The following is a 6,000-nucleotide window of genomic DNA, read 5'->3' on the forward strand; positions in this document are numbered from 1 at the left end:
TGGGGCTGGGCACCATGGAGGTCAGAGTTTGCAGTTACAGTGAGGGAAAAACAAACCCCGCCCCTAAGCAGTGGGACTATACTGTCTTACAGAGCCCATGGAGGTCAAGCCTGGGAGATCCAGAGGTAAAAAAAAAAAAAAAAAAAAAAAAAAAATCTTGCAATTCAGAGCCATCTACTGGAAAATAGTCAAAGGACCTTTTCAGATGAAGCTGCTATTGGTCATTAATATAAACAGATATAAATGCCTAGGCAAAGGAGAACAGCAAATACCATGAATAACTACAAGGATGACCAGAAAGAAAATGAAAAATTCCCAGAAAGCAGGCTGGAACACATGGAAATAAGTGATATAAAAGACAGAGATTTCAAGATTGCAGTCTGAAAATATTCTATGAGATGAGGGAAAATACAGACAGGCAATTCAATGCACTCAGAAAACAAAGCAATGAACAAGATAACTACTTTACCAAAGAAACTTAAAAAACAAAACAAAAAACACCAACCAGAAATTCTGGAAATGAAGCATGCAATTAAGGAGATTAAGAGTGAACTACTGAGCAGCGAAAACAGCCAACCAGACGGAGAAATTAGTGATAGCAGTGACAGGAACCTAGAAATGATGAAGAGGGAGAAGGGAGAGACCTGAGCATAACGAAACACGAAATAGCTCTCTGAGAATTATATAACTTCACTAGAAAAAGTAGTATTAGAATTATAGGCATACTGGAAGAGGAGGAGAGGGAGCAGAAAACAAAAAGGCTATTTAAACAAATAGTGGATAACTTCCAAAACCTATGGAAAAAACTAGATCCTCAAATCTAAGAAGCAAATAGAACACCTATTATCTAAATCCAAAGAGGCCCTTTCTAATGCATTTTGTATTAAAACTGTCAAAAATTAAAACTCACAGAACTAATGACAAATAAAAAAATTCTCAAAGCAGCCAAGGAAAAGTAGGAAGTGACCATTCAGTCAACTTCTCAGCAGAAACTCTACAAGCAAGAAGAGAGTGGAACCACATATTTAAATGTCTGAAAGAGAGAAATTACCGACCACTAAAAATATATTCTTTAAATATGAAGGAGAAATAAAGACGTTTCCAGACATACAGAAGCTGAGGGATTTTATCACCAGAAAACCTCAATTGCAGGAAACACTAAAGGGGATTATTTTACCTGAAACAAAGAACTTAAGGTCACAACACTATGAGTAAGATTACCAAAAGCCTTACAGCCTAAATAGGGATAATTTGTGACAACAACAAAAATAAAAGGGGAGAGAGTAAAGGTCTGTAATAGCAAAGGAGGATGAAGATCAGATGAACTCAAAAGAAAAAGACCTACTGTATATATGCAACTTCATTTTTTATAAACCTAACGGTACCTACACACAAAAATACCCAAACCAGGACACGTAGCTTTACAACAGAGGAAACAGAGAAAAGAAGTATGAAATACCACCAAACAGAAACGCAAAGGAAAAGAAACAATGGAGACCCAAAGCTACTAGAAAACAAAATATAAAATGGCTAAAGAAAATCCTCATACATTAATAATTATCCTAAGTGCAAATGGTCTGCATTCACCAACACAAAGGCATAGAATAGGAGAATGGATAAACAAACAAAACCCAACCAAAGATAGATTCAAAGTAAAATGTTAGAAAATGATTCTCCAAGCAAATAATCCTATATAATAAAAGGCTAATATGCAAATAGACCAAATGGAGGAATAACCAGAACAACTGAACAACAGATCGCTATGATGTGCACTGACCACCAGGGGGCGTGCATGGAAAATGGCAGACGTTGGCCATGGCTGGATTGTGGAGCAGGTGAGCAGGGGCGCCAGACCAAGGTGGGGTGCTGGTTGCTGTCATTGGGGTAAGTTTCTGTTGGTTACTGAAAATTCTCTGCTCCTGCGTGCTGCGGGCCCACCTGGCACTTGCACGTGCTGCCAGTGCCAGCCCTGCTCACACCTGCAGCCAGTTCCGGAGCTGCCACTCGCACCCGCCACTCACACCCACTGCTGGAACCCAGCACCAGTCCCCATCGCTCGGTGCTGTCAGCAGGTGCGAGCAGCGGCTGCTGGGTCCGATCACCCCACAAGGCTTCTCCACCTCCCCCTGCTCCCGAGGGGCCATCAGGGCTGGCAGCCACCTCTTGCACCTGCTGCTGGCACCTGGCACCAGTCCCCATCACTCAGCACTGTCAGCAGGTGCAAGTGGCAGCTGCCAGTCCCAACAGCCCTGAGGGCTTCTCCACCTCCCTCTGTTCCTGAGGGGTGATCAGGGCAGCGGCTGCCACTCACACCAACTGATGGCACCGAGCAATAGGGACCGGTGCTGGGTGCCGGCAGCAGGTGCAAGCGGTGGCTCCAGCACTGGCTGCAGGTGCGAGTGGGGCTGGCACTGGCAGTGGGTGCCAGGGGTGGCTCTGGTGCTGTCGGTGGGTGCAAGCGGGGCTCGGTGTGTAGGAGCAGAGGCAGCAGGAGTGGGGCTGCCGGCAGAGAGGGGGCAGGGGGCCACAGCAGTAGGAGCTGGGTGGGGGTGCAGAGGATGGGCTGAGACCCAGCCCTGTGCCCACTGCAGCCTCATGGCCCACAGTTCCTTTCAAGGTGCACGAATTTGTGCACTGAGCCCCTAGTATCTACAGAAAAGCAGGTAAAGCCATACTTACACCTAACAAAATAGATTTCAAGATAACAAGAGACAAAGAAGGACATTTTGTAATGATAAAGGGGACATGACATCAAGAAAGCATAACACTTCTTAATATATATGCAGCCAAACAGGGAGCACGGAAATATATAAAACAGCTACTCACAAAAATAAAGGGGGAGACAGATCAAAACACAATCATAATTTGGGACCTTAATTTTCCATTGACAGCTCTAGATAGATTATCCAAATAGAAAAACAATAAAGAAATATTGGCCTTAAATGAAACACTAGGCCAAATGGACATAATTGACATTTACAGAACTTTTCATCCCAGAACATCAGATTATACGTTCTTCTAAAGTGCACATGAGCATCCTAAAGGAGAGACCATATGTTGGGTCACAAAAGTAGCATCAATAAATTCAAGAAGATTGAAATTATACCTATTATATTCTCTGACCACGATTCCTTGAAATTAGAAATCAACTGCAAAAAGGAAGTAAAGAAACCCACAAATACATGGAGATTAAACAATATACTATTAAAGAGTGAGTAGGTCAAAGAAGAAATAAAAGGTGAGATCGAAAGATATAAAGAAACAAATGAGAATGACAATACAATATATCAAAATTTCTGGGCCCTAGCTAGTTTGGCTCCGGGGATAGAGTGTTGGCCTGTGGACTGAAGGGTCCTGGGCTCAATTCCAGTCAAGGGCACACACCTCGGATGCAGGCTCAATCCCCGGTCTGGTTGGGGTGGGGATGAGGTAACCAGTTGATGTGTCTCTCACAATGATGTTTCTCTCTCTGTGTCTCTCCCCTTCCCTTCCACTCTCTCTAAAAATCAATGGAAAAATATCCTTGGGTTAGGATTAACAAAAAATCCAAAATTTTTTTAAAAATAAAAACCTCTGGGATGAAATGAAAGCAGTAATAAGGGGGGGGGAGTTTATATCATTACAGGCCTACCTCAAGAAACAAAAGAAACACCAAGTAAACAACCTAATATCACATTTTAAAGTACCAGAAAAAGAAGAACAAAAACAATCCAAAGTCAGAAGAAAGGAAATAATAAAAATTAGAGCAGAAGTCAATGAAATAGAGAACAAAAGACTATATAAAAATTAATAAAACAAAGAGCTGGTTATTTGAAAAGGTTAATAAAATTGACAAACCCTTGGCTAGACTCACTAAGGAAAAAAAGAGAAAAGACCAATATAAACAAAATCAGAAATGAGAGAGAAGTCACCACAGATATACAAAGGATCACACAAAAATATTATGACAAACTATATGCCATCAAATCAAAAATCCTAGAAGAAATGGATAAGCTCCTAGAAATATAGAACCTTCTTAGACTAAATAATGAAGAATTGGAAAATCTAAATAGACCCATTAGCAGTGAGGAAATTAAAACAACTATCAAAAACCTCCCCAAAAATGGAAGTCCAGAATCAGATGGTTTCACCAGTGAATTCTACCAAATGTTCAAAGAAGATTTAAAAGCTGTTCTTCTCAAACTCTTGAAGAAGAAGAAGAAGAAGAAGAAGAAGAAGAAGAAGAAGAAGAAGAAGAAGAAGAAGAAGAAGAAGAAGAAATACTCCCTAACACATTTTATGAGGCCAACATAACCCTGATACCAAACCCTGGCAAAGATAACAAAAAAAAGAAAGAAAACTACAGACCAGTATCTCTGATGAATACAGATGCAAAAATCCTAAATAAAATACTAGCAAATTGAATACAACAGTACATAAAATATCATGATCAATTGGGGATCATTATAGGGACACAGGATGGTTCAACATACAGAAATCAATCAATGTAATATACCACATAAAAAAGAAAGGCTAAAAATCATATGATCTTATCAATAAATGCAGAAAATCATTTGATAAGATACAACATCCCTCTATGATTAAAACACTCAATAAAACAGGAATAGAAGGGAAGCACGTGAATATACTAAAGTGCCCGACCACCCCAATGGTGAAAACCTGAAAGCTTTCCTTCTAAGGTCAGGAACTCTCACCACCCTTTTTTTGTTTTCTATTAGTTCTCGGCTGAGGATAATTTTCCATTGATTTTTAGAGAGAGTGGAAGGGAGAGGGAAAAACAGAAACACTGATGTGAGAGAGACACATCTATTGGTTGCCTCCTGCACATACCCCAACCGGAGCCAGGGAAACTGCAACCAAGGTAAGTGCCCTTGACTAGAATTGAATCCAGGACCCTTTAGTCTGTGGTCCAATGCTCTATCCACTGAGCCAAACTGGCTAAGGCAACTCTCACCACTCTTATTCAACATAGTGCTGGAAGTCTTAGCCAGAGCAATAAGGTGAGAGAAATAAATAAAAGGCATCCAAATAGGGAAGGAAGAATTAAAACTGCCACTTTCTGTGAATGACATGATTCTGTATATAGAAAATCTTAAAGATTCCACCCCAAAACTATTAGAAACAATAAACAAATACAGCCAAGTTGCAGGATATAAAATCAATGTGCAAAACTCCATTGCCTTTGTGCAAAACTTCAGAAAAAGAAATGAAAATAAAAATTCCTTTTGTAATTACAACCAAAAGAATAAAATACCTAGGAATAAGCTTAAAGAACACAAAAGACCTATATTCTGAATATTACAAAGCATTTTGAAAAAAGATTGAAAAAGACACAACAGAATGGAAAAATTTATCTTGTGATCATGTACTTTAAGAACCAATGTGGTTAAAATGGCTATACTACATAAAGCAATATACAGATTTAATGCAATTCCCTTCAAAATCCCAATGCCAATTTTAAATATATAGAACAAGAAATCAGATCTATATGGAACCACAAAAGACCTGAATAGCCAAAGCAATCCTGAGAAAAAAAGATCAGTGCTACCTGACTTCAAATTACACTAGAAAGCTACGATCGTCAGAACAGCATGGTATTGGCAGAGAAAGAGATACACAGAGGAATGGAACAGAATAGAGAGCCCAGCTATAAAACCACATGTACATGGACAAATAATTCTTGACAAAGGAGCCAAAAACACATGATGGAGTAAAGATAGTCTTTTCAATAAATGGTGCTGGGAAACTGGAAAGCCACATGCAAACGAATGAAACTGGATTACAGTTTTTCCCCATGTGCAAAAATTATTTCAAAATGAATCAAAGGCCTAAATATAAGATCTTAAACAATAAGTTACATAGAAGAAAATATAGGCACCAAACTTATAGACCTTGCTTGTGAAGAACGTTTTAATAACTTGAACCCAAAGGCAAGGGAAGTAAAGGCAAAAATAAATGAATGGGATTATATCAACCTAAAAAACTTCTGTGAAGCAAAAG

The sequence above is a fragment of the Myotis myotis genome, unplaced genomic scaffold, assembly GCF_014108235.1.
Source record: "Myotis myotis isolate mMyoMyo1 unplaced genomic scaffold, mMyoMyo1.p scaffold_m19_p_24, whole genome shotgun sequence".
Taxonomy (NCBI): Eukaryota; Metazoa; Chordata; class Mammalia; order Chiroptera; family Vespertilionidae; genus Myotis; species Myotis myotis.